This window comes from Notamacropus eugenii, chromosome 4, assembly GCF_028372415.1.
Source record: "Notamacropus eugenii isolate mMacEug1 chromosome 4, mMacEug1.pri_v2, whole genome shotgun sequence".
In the NCBI taxonomy this organism is placed as follows: domain Eukaryota; kingdom Metazoa; phylum Chordata; class Mammalia; order Diprotodontia; family Macropodidae; genus Notamacropus; species Notamacropus eugenii.
In genome coordinates, this window is record NC_092875.1 from 348,038,420 (window position 1) to 348,056,270 (window position 17,851).

Sequence of the window (17,851 nt, forward strand, 5' to 3'; positions counted from 1 at the left end):
AAGACACTTTTCAGTTCCTGCTATTAAATAATATTTCCCACATGATTAGAGTTAGTAAATGCAGATCAAAACCAATTGCAGGCATATCTTGTTTTTCATAATTAGCATGATGCTAGAATTACTGAGAGTAAATTGAATTTTTGTTAATTGAATCAGATGGATGCAGGATTGTTTTACTCATGTCTTTGTGCAAGGTAACATTGCTTTATGGAAGAGAGATGGTTTTCATCTATGGTTGTGAAAAATCTTAACAGTCTTGCTCATCATTGTGAGTAGAATGACAAGAGGAGGGACTGTTTCATTCCTTATATTTATTACCTTAGTAGGGAGGCACCTAAAAGGCACTGCTAATTAGGCACTAATTATTTGAATTAGTTGATTGAATTTCTCAGCAATGGACTGGTAAAATGGTAAAATACACACTAGAATGTGAAAGTGACCGCTCCTTTTACACTGAAATGGAGGCTGGTGTAAAGAGAGTCACTCATGTCAATCAATCAATACGCATTTATTAAATTCCAATTCACAAGGAACTAAATTTCTAACGGGGTCCTTTTCCTTTGGCTGCATAAGTACTATCATGAGATTCCAATGTATTAAGATTTTCTTAAAAGGTTTTACAAATATGAATGAAGCAGAAAACTGAAGCTTTTCGGAGAAATAATTTTCCAAATACTTCAAGGTAGGAGTGAAAAGAGGTGCCCTAGAACTTAGAATTCCTTCAGTGAATTCTCATGCATAATAAACAAAGAAACAAATCTTTTTCTTTTGCCAAGAAGATCATCATTTTTAATAGAGACTGAAATGCTTCTTGCTCAACATAAAAAAGGTCAGGTGGAGAATAAGACAAACTAATAAAACAAATTAATGGTATAGAACTGAAATAATCAAATTGTAATGTGGTCTACTAAATTGTCTTGTGCATCATAATGACCAAATTGCTTCAGATCAAAGATATAACATGGTAGGCTTCATGATTAATATAACATTTGACCTAGTACTTGAAGAAAGTGTACTTGTGGAGCTGGTGGATCCTAGCTAGTTGATGTTTCCTGTTAATCATTAAGATAAAGGAAAATATTTAATCTGCCATATGAGATACTTGATTTAATCACATAATCTTGACCTGAAAATAGTATAAAAGTGTCAGTGAAAGATCAGCCACTTAGAACAAGACAATTCCAAGATATAGCATCTTTATTTCTTATGGAATATCAAAATCACAGCCTTCCAAAATGGAAAGATAGTTTAGTCCATCTTACACTTACACATTCAACCTCCATTGAGTTTCTAGATACTCATGAATTCCAAAGAGAATCCATTCATCTTTTTTAACACCTCTATTTGTTAGGAAAATATCATTGTGTAAATCAGAAGACCACGAATCTGATTATCAGCTTCCTGGGGAATATACCTGCTCAGGTGACATGGCATAGGAGAAAGAACACTGAGGTTGGAGTCAGAAGACCTAAGTTTTAGGTCTTTATCAGTAATCTTCTGTGCAGCAACTAGTGAATTCTTTCACCACTAAGCACCTCAGTTTCCTTATCCATGTAATGATGGTTATCTACATTTTCTCTAAGGTTCCTTTCAGTTTTAACAAACAATTTTATTTATTAGGTTGTTGCTTTGAACTAAAAGTTTCAACCAAAAAGGTAATTTTTCTGATACTATCATGACAATTTAAAAATCATTAAAGTAATAATATTAAACGTTTAAATGTAAAAAATAAATACATTAGAAGCACCTCCTTAGCTTCATTCATCAGAGAACATCCATGGTATACCTCTTTCAAGGGACTTTTATTACCAATGTGGCAAAAGACCTTGTAAAGTGACTTCATCCATCAAGAGGTCCCAACTATGGAAAACTTTATATGTGAAGTTTCATTATAAGATATTATCTAGATTTTTAAATTACCACTTGAAATGACTTAAAATGCCTATAACAACCACACCAAAAACCCTTTTTGCTATAATTTTCTAATAATATGATTTGATTAATATACTATGTTTACCATTGTAGGTTACCTTTTTGAATTCCAATTATCCTAATATTTTAAGCAGGTTATGCTATATGACATATTTCCTTTACTAGATATTTAGTGATGAACAAGGTAAGGACTTCCAGACATCTATATATATAACCTGACAAAAATGTTACCTGTATCTTAAAAACTTTGTTTCTTTAATGGGTTGAAGGGTGGGAGGGTGTGCATCCAAATGCACTAGAGAACATTAAAATGAATACTTTCTTGGTACAATGAATTCAATATCCCCCTGCTATTCTTCTTTCTTTATTTAAAAAACAATTCCCAGAGCATTACTTCCTTTCATAGTTCAAATGTCAAGCTTCCCTTGCATAGTGGTCAGGGCCATACACAGAAGCAAAGGGAGACCCCTGAGCAGTTGCCTTTAACTCAGTGACCCACAGTTTCTTTTGTCTTTGCTTCTTCCTATGTTAGTGCTTGCTGACTCAGGGGGGGAGGGAAAAAAATCTTGCTGGGCAGTTGGTCATGCATAGTACACAGTAAAAGATTTTAGACCTCTTGTAGAGAACACAGAAAGCTCTTCATTTTCTTCTTGAGCTTTTATGTGTGTGTGTGTGTGTGTGTGTGTGTGTGTGTGTGTGTGTGTGTGTGTGTATGTGTGGGTGAGTGGGTGGGAGGAAGCTGTTGAGGAATGGAGATGTGGGGTTGACATTTCCCCCCTTTTAATTAGTTAATAATTTCAAAAATGATTTTATTCCTCTAAGTCTTTCTAAAAAATCAATTTTCTATGTATAATGACCATTAAAAAAAAGATCCTGTTTCATGAAAAAAAAAAATTTGTTGATTATATGAGGGAAGAAATGATAACTCTGTTTTTCACTTTTTTTTTGGCTTGTGTATCAAAAGGAGCGATTTTAAAAGCCTAAAAAGCTAAAATAAAGATTAGGTGTAAAGTGCTATTGATCGTTTTACCTAAAGAAGTTAAAACAGATTCCATGTGGCTGCCAGGTTGTATTTTCAGCTGTTTACCTAAGCCACACAGTTGAAAACTCCACAAAGGAACTTTGAGTTTGATTGAAAGTATCAAATGAGATCAAGAAAGATAGCGATAACAACCATTAAAAACAGTAAGGACCTGGTTAGTCTACAGGCTACACTTCCTAAGACAAATTTAAAAGGTCCCGGGGTGTAAGTGGTGACAGTATTCCTAACAGGAGCTCATTCTCTTCTTTTCCTTGGCCCTTCTTGACTAGAAGGGGAGAAAACAATAATCACAACCATCACTCTACTCTGAATAGATATTGCGTTCTCCAATCTGACGAAAAGTATAGTCAGACACTAGTATGGCAGGATGTCTTTGAAAGTTCCTAGTACACTCTTAGAACTGGGCACAGAAAAAGGAATAATTATGAATACCTAAGAAATCAAGCTACAATACTACAAAATAAAATTATTATAGGTATTCTTATCACGATTCCTCCCTGTTCTATCCCTGGTAATATCATTCTTTGAACCACTGAAAAAAGATGATATAAAAGGGAATTAATCAGTCAACAAACATTTATTAAGCTATGCACTAGGTACTGTGCTAAGTACTGGGGATACAAACACATATAAAAATAAAAGATAGTCCTTGTCCTCAAGGAGTTTACATTTTAGTGGGGAAGACAACACATGAAAGGAAGATGAAAAGCTGAAGGAGGGGAAGGCATATGTGCTAGGACAAGGTGGCAAAGTTTGGACAGTCAAAATCTGGAAGATAAATGAAGCATGGCTGGCCTTGACCTTCTTCAGAATGGAGGCTCAGGAGAAACTCATCAATAAAAGAAAGGAGTTTCAGGGATAAATATGAGAAGTTATGGGTGAGAAGGGATGTGAGAGGAATGGGGACAAAGTCAGAAACAGAGCTGGAAGAAGAATGGCAGATGGTAGATCTGGGCCCTTCTTTAAAATTCCTCTCTGTGTATACAGGTACTCTTTAAACTCTGATACAGGCAGGCAAATAAAAATAGGAAAGATTCAAAAGGTATTATCAGTGGTGAAGGTATTGCAAACTCTATGATTCAGATTCATCTTTTTAAAATCATTTGATGCATTTGATGATTCAAACAACATGCAGACCAGTATAGTGTCTGTTTCCCCCAGGGATACATTCAATTTATTGATGGTGTACAGTCATTCAGTCGTGTCTGACTCCCCATGGGCCTTAGCATGCCATTCTGTTGTCTTATCTTTTAGCATCTTAATATGGTCCATGGGGTTTTCTTGGTAATGATACTAGAGTTGTTTGCCATTTCCTTTCCCAGTGTATCACCTTTTGTCAGAACTCTCCACTATGACCTGTCCATCTTGGGTCACCCCACACAGCATAGTTCACAGTTTTATTGAGCTACACAGGTCTTCTGCCATGACAAGGCAGTGATGCAAGAGGGGATACATTCAATATAGGGCAACAAATATAGATACACAGGAAAAAGTCTCAAGTGATCAGACTCCACTGAGAGAGAGGAATTTGCCACCAAAAAAGGTCTCATCTGATCTTTTTTATTCTTTCCTTTCAAAGAGCATAGCTCTGCCACCACAGTGTCATGAATCAATGGAAATGCCAGGCCAAAGATTTATGTTCATCCTGTTTTTATCTCCTGTCTACAAGTGGCCTCAAAGTGCCAAAAAAGATGATACCCTCACTAGGATTTTGCAATACCTGCTCGCATCCCACTTTGCTGATCAAAGGCATGCCTTCTCAATCATAGTTAACAAATGATTGAATGATGGGTATAAGAAAAACTCACATTTCTTTGTTTCCAGGACCGAGAAGAATAGCATAGGTCAGATTGTCTCTCCATTAAGATATATGAGCTCACCTTGGCCAATATTAAAAATCTTATGTATTTATTCTACCCTTAAGGGAAATAGAGCATAAAATGTCAAATCTTTTGATTATCTAGGCATCCTTCTATGACTATACACAGTACCAACCATAACAAAAGAGTCTTTATAACAGTGCCTTATTCCCAGAAACCTCTACATTGTTCACTATACTCTGCTAGTTCATTAATGAACTTACCTATGTAAAATAAAGAAACATACTTTTATTGCACGAGGCATCACATTTTTCTTTGGATGCATGTTTAATTTTTTTTCTCTTACATTTTCTTTCAGTTTGACAAATTAAGAGAATGATTCCACAGCTGGGGAATAATGGGCTACACTGGAGTAGACAAATTTATTTTCTTACTGCATTCAAAGTGGTTTTTTAAGTGTTTTAGAGGTAATAATTATTTTTCAGAGCAAAATGAAACTTAGAGAAAAAGGACTTATGTTCTTAATGATATATTATGAACTCAAGGAAAGTATCTACATATGAAATCAACTGAAGCATGTTGCCTTGCAATGTGTCATAACTAAGTATCTAAAGAGATTCCTTAGACATATTAAATGCTCTTCAATGATACTTGTGAAATACCTTTGGTGGGGTTAGTGCAGTGCCACAACATAAAGAAGGAAATATTAATGTTTTAACTTTTTTCTGAAATATGTTATTTATTGTCTGCATAGCCACTTTAAAATTAATATTTTATTTTTGATTGTAAGCTTTTCAATTAACAATCACTAATTTTGTCTCTCTACTTCAACCATAAAAAGGAAAAGAAAACCTTTTAAACCATGGTCAAACAAAACAAAATTCCACATTAACCATGTCCAAAATACATGTCTCTTTCTACATCTGGAGTCAGTCACCTCTATCAAGATTCAATTCAAAGAAGAGATATTGGCAAGTATCATAGAAGACATCATGATGTAAAAGAAAAAGCAGCAGATTAGGGATTAAAGGGCCTGGGTTTGAATCACGTGGTGCCCTTTGCCATCTGTATAAGCTTCAGTAAGTTACTTCTCATCTCTGTCCCTCAGATTCCTTATCTATAAAATATAGGGCTTGACTTAACATGATTTACAATGACTCTTCCAACTCTAAATCTACGATCTATGTGCAAAGCAATGTATCAACTGCTAAGGGCTATAAAGATACAAAGGATATAACCCTCATATAAGCTTACAAGAATATATACTACATGGTGTGTGTGTGTGTGTGTGTGTGTGTGTGTGTGTGTGTGTGTGTGTATGTGTACGTGTGAATGTATAGTAAGGAAGGAAGATATACAGGGTATCCCAAAAGTCCCAGTTTTTATAGTTTCAAGACATTGTATATTTAAAGCAAATGAATAAACAAAAAACCTGAAATGCAAAGGAAAACAGAAGAGGTTCAAAGCCTGTGAGGTCCAAGAAAAGGGAAACTCTCTCCAACTGGGGAAATCATGGAATAGTATTTCATGGAAGAATTAACACTGGACCTAGTCCTTCCAAGGGCAGGGAAGAGGAGAGAGGAGTTCAGTGGGTAGAGCTAGGGGTGGGAAGACATTCCAATGAGAACTGATAACATGAGCAAATACACAGAGTTATAAAAGCATGGGACCTGTATGGTCCAAGAGTCTGGTTTGGCTACAGGGAATGTGGTAGGGAGTCGTATGAAAAAAGGATGGAAGATAAAGGACCAGCAAGTTGTGGAAGACCAAAACAAGGCAACAAATTATTTAAGCACTCACAAGTGCCAATGACTAGGGATACAAAGGCAAGCAAAAATAAATTTAGGCTATGCCTTCAAAGAGCTTATATTCTAAAGAAGGAAGATATCAGGAAAAGGGAAGCTGAAATGTGTGTGTGTGTGTGTGTGTGTGTGTGTGTGTGTGTGTGTGTGTGTGTGTAAGAAGTGCTCAAGTAGGGGCTTATTGGAGTCTAGAAAGTCAAAAGCATAGGCATTTGCAAAATAGAGCTTGCCTGAGTCACAAATTCCCACTCCCCCAACTGAGGCACCTGGAGGAGCTCACCAATGGCAGAAGAGAATTGGCACAGCAAAGGGATATTCAGATTTACAAGAAGAGGACAGATAGATGTTCAAGCATGAGGAGGTTCCAGGTGCTAAGGGAGTTTTCAGGGTAAGAATAAAGGTGAAGCAGGCTATTAAAGTCCAAAATTTAGGAAGCAAAGTTGAGAAGGTAATAAAAGACAATAGAAATAGGTTTTAATCAGGAAGCAATAAAGCCACTGAAGGATTTTTGGCCAAGGGTTGGTTCTGTGAATGAGGAAAATTAATGTGACAGTGATGTAAAGAATAAAGTAGAAGAGACTGGAGATTTCTTAATAGATTGCTGCCATATCCAAACACTGAAGTAATCAGTACCTAGACTAGGGAGATGGCGGTAAGGACAGAAAACAAGGACGGAGTCAACAGATATTGGAAACGTAGAGACAAATGTTATATGTGGGAAAAAGATCCAAGAGAGATTCTATCATTGTAGAAAGTGTTCTTATGACTCCTTTTGGAAGGGACCTGGCAGAGAATCACAGGCAGCCTCTACTTGTGCCTCTCCAGTTTCCAATTTCAATTTCAGTCCCATCCTTTCTCTTCTTTCCTATGCTAATTCATGAAAAATGTGCTCCCTTCTTAATCACTTGTTCTCAGCCAACATTTATGCACTTCTACATCTATATTAAACTATGAGGCACATGGTTTCTTCAGTTTGTCTTTCACAAATACCTGCAAAGACTAAGTCTGATAAACAAGCCAACTCCACTCAATTATGTTAGGATCATTGCCAGCACAAATCCATTAGAGCTAACTGCCAATTAGTTACACACAGATTATGTATCTGGTAGCTTAGACACAAACTCCAGGATCTGTCCTAATGTCCAGCATGTACTGCCCATGCTGACTGAAGCCATGACTGTGCTCCCAAGTGCAGTAACTTAGTTATTAGGGCATAAGCTACATCAGTTCTGACTTCGCTGGAAGCAGAAGGAGGAATACAATAAGAAAAGCTAAGGGAACTTATCAGAGTACCATCTCTCCTCTGTAGACTCCAATACATGTACTTCATAAAAACCTTCTGTGTGCTCAGCACTTCCCAAAGCCCCTTGGAAGACACAAAGAAGTACGAGGCAAGGTCCCTGACCTTGTTGGTTTTATAGTCTTTGGGGCAAAATAAGATTTTACACACATGACATTATCAGAGAATAACGTAAGATAAATACACATATATAGTATATGGGTGTATGCATATACATGCACAAATAGGTGACTCAGGTTACAATTGCCCCCCAAAAATTCAACAAAGGACTTGATCATTCTAATCAACTCTTGTCTTCTCTGGATCTCACTTTTCTCATTTATAGACTGAGAGTATTCAACTAGATGATCTGAAAGATTCCTGATGCTATTTCATGTTCAAGTTATTGGAGAAGGGTTCATGGAGAATGGGATGTGAACTTTATCTTAATGCTGACTTCAATTATGCAAAAACTAGGGTTCAGGTGAAGCTTGAAGATGAAGGGGAATAGCATGAATGAAGAAGAAAAAAGGATGAAGCATAGGATTCATTCTAGGAAATAAGTAGTCAGAAATACAGCCAGATTGGGGGTTGAAGGGAGGAAGCCTTGAATTCAGAGAATCTTTATGACTGGTGAGCAACTGTTGAGAAATAAGGAGCCTTTAAAGGTTTGGGGGAACATGCAATGATGGAGGTGCCATTTTAGGAAGCTTCATTTGGCAGTGATGAGGAAATAAATTAAAGCAACAATAATGGGAATGGAGAAGAGTAAAAGAAGGAATTATAAACTAAGTGAGGCAGAAGGGGATAGGAAACTAAATGCCTAACCTGGCAGAAGACAGACTAAGCCCAGCACGCCCTTCCCCCATACCCTCTTCTTTGCTTCTCAAAGATTTCTCTCAAAGCTTGCAGCTGTTCAGTCCCTCAGGCAGATTCACAGGCACTCTTAATCCACCCCCACTTCTGTCACACCAAGGTCCAAATGGGCTGGCATAGCTGCTGAGCTCCCCTACACTTATTCTAAACTCATTGGAGTACACCTTCAGAAAACAATCTTGTCACTATTTCTGACTTATTACAAGCCACCATGCTTGCAGTTCCCATCTCTGCTTCTCAGCCCTGAGGTCACCTTCAGATGTTCTTAAATACATTTAAATATCTTAAAATTCTTGAATACAATTGAATACATTAAATACATTCATTTGAACTAAGAACACCAGCTCCCACTCATAACAAGATTGCCACAGCAGGATCACTTCCATTGCATCCCTGGTTCCAGAAGATCTCTCTCCCTGCCAGCCCCCCCCCTCCTTCCCTCCCCCCGCCCCCCCCCCCCGCCCCTGACCCCAGCCTGATCTTGCACTATCTCACCTTCTTACAAAGAGATGTAGCCTTGAAATCAGGAAGATCTGAGTTCAAGATCCACCTCTAACACCTACTCATCTTGGGACCATGGGCAACAATCAGTTAATATTTCAGTGCCCCAGGCAGCTACCTATGCAGAACAGATATTGATTGGCAATGGTGAGGGGAGATTCCTTGACAGGGAACTCCCTATACTAATAAATCAGAGTTTTAGACCAAAAGGAACTCACAAAAATTCTCATATTACTACCTTTCACATACTCTCAATTTCAAAAGACAACATATAACTGTGAACTCCCTCACTCGCTCTTATCTTTCACTCCCTCATTTCTATCCCATGCCTTCCTACATACTTTGAATAGATTTCATTACTCCATTTCATTCTTCTTTCAAAGACCACTTCAGGGACAATCTACTCCAGGCATTGTGGTCTGGTCCTTCACTTCAGCTGAACGTGATCTATCACTTCAAATGTCTGACACCCTTTGTCTTTACCTCTCCTTTGCACCTATCAACCTCCTTCCTATCACAGCTATTTGTGTTACTCTTTCACTACTATTTGATTATTACTTCCTTAAGAACCATGATATATTAATAGTTGTAATGCTAACCCCAGGCATTGAGCCATATGTAAAGTAAGCAGTTAATATTTAAATTTTAAAATTTAATGGAATGTGACAAAGGGCAAGGATTTCCCCAGAAAATGCACTGAGACACGGTCCTCCTAAATACCCCAGTCAAGATAAGCCAGGGGCCGCCTGACTCCACTACAGTAGCTCTGACCATCTATGTACTGATTGTGCCCTTTCATCTGCAGGAACACAAAATGAAACATAACTATTTCTTGATATTTACAGTTTGAATCACCTGATCCCAGGGAATCTTTTCAAACAAAATTAACAGAAGCAAAACACATATCTAAAGCATCGCCTACTTTTATACTTAGCTTCCTTTTCAGCCCTGCTGCAGATGAATATCCTAGTAATTCCACCAAGAATAGGAACTGACTGCTGACACTCAACCTGACAATAAAGGTTAAATACAATTAGATATATTCGTGGGGTTTTGTTTGTTTGGTTGGTTGGATGGTTTAGGAGAAGACAGAAAAGAACACTGAAAAAAATCCTGTAGTTAATGTCTGTCTACAGTGAACATTTTTATTTGACATAGATCTATCAGTTTGTATATTGAGGGCTGAAAACAAAAACTTAGATACAGGGAGGTTAAGAGATATCTCCACTGTCAACCATAGTAGAACATCGGACACTCATTGATCCTGAGGACTGATCTGCTCTGATTGGGTAAGCTAGATGTGGGGTCAAAATTCAATCTAGCCAATGCACCTCGAGTCATTTTAAGGGTATCTGATGATACCAGAGACAAAACCAGTTCTCAATGGAGTTATAGGGACAATCCATAATGAAATAGATATTCTGATCACATGCTATTTGATTAGAGAGGCAGTCAGATAGTAGAGTGGCCGCCTCAAAGTCAGAAAGATGGCTCAATATGTCCTTTGACTCAGACCTTACACCTTTGTTGGACCCTTGACACTTGATCCTCAGTTCCTCAGACAATTCCCTAAAACCTTAAGTTTTAGAGCAGCTCAAATGGGATAATATTTATAAAGCACTTAGCACAGTACCTGGCCCATAGTAGGTACTGTATAAATGTTTTCTTGTTGCCTTTCTCTTCCCAGGAGTTGATGTGAATTGATGGAGAGACTTTCCTCATCAGGAGTTTCCTGGAGAAATAAAATCATAAACCTGGTCAAAACTAATTTTAATAGCCTCACACTAATATGACCTTTGCCTAATATATATAACCATAAGACCATAGAGATATGGTTTCCCTTTTGTTCTGATTCTTCTTTCATAAGGTGACTAGGTGAAAATATGATTAATATGATTATACATGAATAACCTATATTGGATTGTTTGCTGTCTCAGGGAGGGGGAACATGAGGGAGGGAGACAAATTTTGAACTCAAAATCTTAAAGAAGTGATGTTGACAACTATCTTTACATGTAACTGGAAGAAAATAACATACTATAAAGTGGGAAGAAAGAATATAGAGGATATTCTTTTGTATTTACTTAAAGGAAAACATACAGTCTTTATGGATATAAAGAAGAAATATCACTCATATCTTCATTTTTAAAATAATGGTAGATTTATTTGTAAATGAATCTTTTGTTAAGATCCTTTCTTAATCCTTTGTTAACAGCTCTTTGTTAAATTTATTAAAATAATCAGAAATTTGGGTGTTAAATTGAATCTAATCACAAAATACAACTCTTTTTTGATGGGCACAAAGCTGTTCAAATAATCATGGAGGAGATGTTTTCATCTTATAATTTATTTTTTTGATATTCATGTGGGTGAACAACAGCACCTAAAATAGGGGCTATCATTAGAATAGCACAATGCAACAGCCACCTAAGGTAGCCCTGGCTTTCTTTAGAGCAGCTGGTTCCATCTTTCATGTCAGGGGAGAGAATCAAGGCCATGATGTGATTTGTGGCATTCCATGGCAGATTCCTGAATCTTATTTTTAGAGTTCTTGGCATATTTTTAACATGTGTTTTAGCCTAATCCTTCAAACTCATTTAATCTTTTCCAGGGGAGTCTGTTCCAACAGTTTTATGAGGGTCCAGAAAAAGAAAGATTTATTCTATATCTTGATATTAAATAGTAGATTGTGAGATAGAAAAATTTTTAGCTGTCCAAATACTTTTGAAATCTACATCAAGCATTACAACAGATAATGCCTTTCATTTTGGAGAAATATCATTTTTCCTTTAAGCTTTTAAAACAATACATCTTTGAAAAAAATAGGTTCCACTTTCAGGTGCATGTGTCATGTGAACAATTTTAGAGTAAATTCTGTAGAACTCTTTTCTGCCCAAACACCTGGAAATGCTAAAAAATCATCAAATTGCCTATTTTGAATAAATGTCTTTCTGGAAAGACTTCCAAAGCTTTTACAATTTGGCTCAAGTACAGCTGACCCAGAGGGGTATGTTTTGAACACTGAGATCATGTGAGATTGCTACTATTGTTAACAAGGATTATTCCTCTAATGACTCATTCGCTGCAATGAAAAGATTTGCCGATGTTTGTTCCTATTGCTGTTTTTAATGTATCAATACCATCTGCTTTCGTTTCAGAAATTTTGACAGAGAAAGAACCTTTGTAAGTCCATATCAAAAATGGCTTTGGGCACAAAATTTTTGCACAAGCTTGAAATATCTAGATATAGATGTATCTCAAATGGAACTTTAGGTGTCTTGTATAGCATGAAAGAGCCAAAATATACATTACACACACATACACATACACACACGTATTTCTAGAAATATTTTCATTTAAAGCTCTCAAACAATTTTCTAAATCTGAGCATAGATTTTCTTTTCTCTATACCTGCATTTCCGCCTCATTTGAAGGAAGGAGAACACTACAATAGGTTAGTAGAATCATTCGTTTAGAGGAAGGAGTTTCCCTAGAGATCATCTGGTCCAATCAATCAATTTTATAGATAAAAATACTGACATCCAGAGAGTTTATTAAGTTGCCCAAGGTCATGCAGGTAAGTAGAAGATCCAAAATTTGAACCCAGGTCTTTTTACTACAAACCCAGAGCTTTTTTTCATTTCTAGGTGAGTTGACAGTTGTCTCATAAGTAGAGGGGAAGAATATCAGACAACTTATTTTTCCATGACTCAGGCAAGTGCAAATATTTGTGATCTAGTGAAAAAATGCAGGAATATATCTTGATCTTTGAGGTAAGTCAAGTGGTTACAAGCTGATGACAAAGATACACAAAAAATATTATCTACAATATATTATATCATATACTATAATAAGCTCAAGATGAATATTCAACTTGAATATAAAAGTTCATACCATAAAAAAACATTAGAAGAGAACTGGATCAGGAATCTTTCACAGCTATGGCTTAAACAAACAAGGAATTGATATAATCACAAAAGATAAAATCAATAATTCTAATGAGTGATATTAAAAGATTATACATGAGCATAATCACTGCAACTTGAATAGGAAGAAAAGATTCTGATTGGGAGAATATATTTGCTTCAAACAGGAATATATATATATATATATATATATATATATATATACATATATATGTGTGTGTGTGTGTGTGTATATATATGTGAGAGCGTGTGTGTATACACACATATGTATGTGCAGTTATAAAACATATGATATACATGCATATGATATATATACATAGATAAATATATAGATATAGCTATAGCCTAGGCTTGTTCCCAAATGGATTTGTGATTAAAGGATACAATACAAATAATTACTCCAACAATGAAAAAAAATGGGGAAAAATATAGAAAAAAGTAATAACAACAAAAACAAAAAATAACAACAAAAAGGGCAAAATAAATGCTGAAAGTGATCAGGGTATAATACAGATGACCATACTGGTCCCAGAAAAAGAGATAAGAATTTTTTTTCTCTTTCTTTATATACCTGAGGGTTTATGATATGGAACACTGCATATATTAGACTTGGTTATTGTATTTGTTAATTTTTCTGAGTTTTTTCCCTCTTAATCTTCATTTAGTTTTTTTATCTAGATGTCTATTTATTTTTGGATTTTATTTTACCAGGGATAGATTTCCTGGGGAGGGAAGCAGAGAGGGATATACTTAGAAATTATCTGACACAGGAAAAGAAGACATCTAATTTTTTTTTCTTTTTCTTTTCTTTCTTTTCTTTTTTTTTTCTATTTTCTTTCTTTCTTTTTTGAATAACATAATTGAATCAGTTGAAAACTCTTGGTGGGGTTTCATTTATGCAAGTTGCAAAGTGATTGGTGCTTTCAAATTCACTACCTCAAATACAGCCACTTAAATTGGCAAAGACAAGTATACACTCCTCCTTAAACTGTATTCAGCAAGAGAGGGTATAGCAAGTAGTGCATGGATTCCTCTAAAGTCAAATTAGGCAAAAGAACAGGAAAAAATGCAAAAGATTCCTTTCCCTCCTGCATCTTAGAAGACCCATCCTTCCTCTTTACCACATCCCAGATAAAATGAATCTATGATCTACTTAGATATAAAAAAAAGTTAAAATTGTTTTCTGCACTGTTCATTTAGGAAAATTGAGCTCCAAAGAGATTAAATGTCTTATTCAAAGACATTCTGGGTTTCCTAAATAAACATATCAAACTCAAATAATTTTTAATTATTATAAATTTTAATTATTTTGTAATGAATAGGCTTCATCCATGGTTTATCACGTTTTAAAAGGCAGTTGGTTCTTTCACATTATTTCAATGGATCAGTTACCATTTTATTAAACACCTACTGTCTTCTAGGAAGATGTGCTCTGTGCTAGGTGCTAGAGATACAAAAACAATCCCTGTCCTCAAGGAGCTTAAGGCAACACTCAAAAGAAAGCTCAAAAAGGGATGGTGGGATGGATGAGAGAACATATATGTTAAAGAAGAGACATGATAGAGAAGTCCAAATATGTCCAAAAGCAGTGCACCTGTTGGGAAATGAGGAGATGACTATTCTGTACCCTCACATTAAATGGAGGCTTTGGAGCTCATAGCTCCACTCTCCAATCAGAAGAACCAATCAGAAGGACAGAAGACAATGATGAAATGTACATACCCAGGGTTGATTCAATCTTGTAGGATTCGGAGATTTCCCAATAATGAGGCTCCTGGTGCATGATGGCTTGATGATATCACAGAGACTTCAAAGAGGTCCAAAAGCAATGTAGTTGTTGGAAAATGATATGCCTGTGTTTATGTGTAAGAAATAATTGCCCAGTATTTTTAAAACTGTGATTTTTATTGCTATGGTTATCCCATCCATTAATAGAAACAATTCTTAATGCCTTATTAGATGGAAGTGGTTACTTTGGGAGTTGTTATAGTAAAAAAAACCTTGTCATCGTTTGGTCTAAATTAATCTATTCTTGTCTTTAGGTAAACTAAAATTGTTTATTTCCACTGTCCAATTAGGAAAAATGAGGCTTCAAAGGTTAAATGAATTAAAACATTTCAGGTTTCCTAAAAAAATTCATAACTAAATAAACATGTCAAAAATGTCATTTTCAGTGTAAATTTTAACTATTCTTTAACATTTATCTTTTCATTTACAGATCCAAATATGAAACTTTTTCAACTCACTAGAGCCTGTGATATACTGATATAGCTTTGGAGACCCTAATGTCAGTTTCACATCTATATTGGGCATTTAAAAAAAAGGAAATTTATGAAACTGATGAGAATCTATCCCTCCCCAACTTTTTTACTTTCTATGAAATAGTAAATTCCTTCATCCATATAACATGCATAGCACCTTTCTCATTTTAGGAGTCAAAAGAAAAATGGAAGATGTGAAAGGTGTGATTTGCTGAAAGTTGTGAAGGAGGTATATATATTTTCCTTGAAAACATAGTCTTACATGAGTAAATTGAAATCTAACTTTGCTTTAAAGTTCAGACAATGAAGTTTACTTTCCTCTGTCTAATAATATTGACTAATTTTAGAAGTTTTTCCAATATAAAAGAAGTAATTTGTGGATGCAATCAACATGAGCACTTGGCTGGTAATTCTGATGATGAATCTATTAGCCACTATGCTGGGTACATAATATCCATGAATAGATAAAATGAGTCAGTTGTGCCTGGACTGAACTATGGTATTTCTTCAGCAGAGAGCAAGGTTGGATTTATTAATACACAGCATTTCTCTCAACTTCTCTTTGATCATTGACTTAAACTAGTGTTCTTGGAGTGAAGAAACATATGCTAAGGAAGGACGTGTCATGCAGGACATCCATAATTAAAGCTGACTTTCAATGAAAGTGTCTCCCAGCACTTCCATTAAGCTTTGTCATACTGCAAAAAGAACATGAGCCTCTGTGTAAAGAAAAGTTAAACAATTGTCAGCTGAAAGCAGATGAGGGTTTTATTGAATACTTGTATTACTAATGCATGAAGAGGTGCCCATGCAGAGTAAAGAAGATACAATCGTTGCTTTTAATCATGGTACAAGTTTGATTACCAAATGAACAATTCAATAAAAATGAGTGGGGTAGATTTTCTCCATGACAGCAAGCTCATTTTAGTTCCAGAGAAATCAGTGACCCAAGGTCATTCATTTGTTAGTGAACCTGGCAAAGGGATCATCTCAACCTAGAAGCATGGCTAGGATTACAACCTGGAAGATACTCTAACATTAATTGCTGGGGTCACTTAAAGGCAAAAGGGGCAAGTGACTTCAAGAACATCAGTGTCAACAAACATTTATTGAGCACCTTTTACATATAAGTTATTGTGCTAGATGAGAAGAGTTCCTAATTTGCTTGTATTTCAAGTAACTTGGCATAAAGGTCTATGACGCAAAGAACCTAGATAAAATTACTCTTGATCATTAGCTGTAGCTAAGAAATAATTCTGGTACCTCAAAGGTTGTGGCACCACATTAGAAGCTCTGGCATGATCTAATATGATGGAAAAGCTTTAAGCACAGACCAGACAACAGACTGAATTTCATATAAGGATCATTTAAATTGAAAGATGTTCCTTATACAAAGGTCAGCAACTAGATAACTTTTAAAGGGTATAACTTATCAAACCCCTTATTCACTCATGGTAGAGTAAGACTCTGTGTTGAAGAGTACACTCTTACATAGATGAAAATCTGAATCATTGAAATGTGAAGGATAAGATAAAAAGAATTTGGAAAGTAAAGTCAAATTATTTTTATCTGAAATATACTTAAAGCAATTATTCCTTGGAAACAAATACTATACAGATTGTAATTCTTCATAATACAAAAGGACATGCATGATTTGCTTGGGAGTTCAGTGATTCTGGCTCTGTTCACACAAACTTTGGACGTTTTTTTGGTTAATATTTTTAAAGTATTTTTGCATGACCAAAATTAATGCACATAGGGCAGGGGTTCTAACTCTTTTCTTGTGCCATGGTCAAACCCAATGTCTCGTTACAGCCTCTAAAACCAAACATAAAATTTTCTGCTTGATTTTTAAAGGTCTCCATACCTTACCCCCTTCCTACCTTTCCAGTCTTCTTTTTCTGTAAGTCATCATATCTGGCACCCGTGTACTCAGTTCACTAACATCTACTGTCCCTCACAGTAGACACTCCATCTCCCAACTCCAGACGTTTTCACTGGTTGTACTCCATGCCTGGAATTCTCTCCTTATCTTGACCATTCAGCTTCCCTGGCTTTCTTCAAATCTAAGAGGAAACTCCAACTTCTGCAAAAAAGGTTTTTTTATTTGTTCATTTGTATTTCCCTATCCCCTTGGTGCTAATGTCTTCTCCCTGTTGATTACCTCCAATTACCTCGTGTATAGATTATTGCACATAATTGTTTATATATTGTTTCCCTATTCAAGTGTAAGTTTTTATTTTGCTTTTTTTTGTATCCCCAGTACTTAGCAGAGTGCCTGGCAGGTAATAGGCACCATATAGATATAGATAAATCATATATATGGAAAGAGGATAATGATATTTGTACAGCCTATCTCATGGGATGCTTATGTGGAAAACACACTGTAAAATTTAAAACCTCATGGGAATA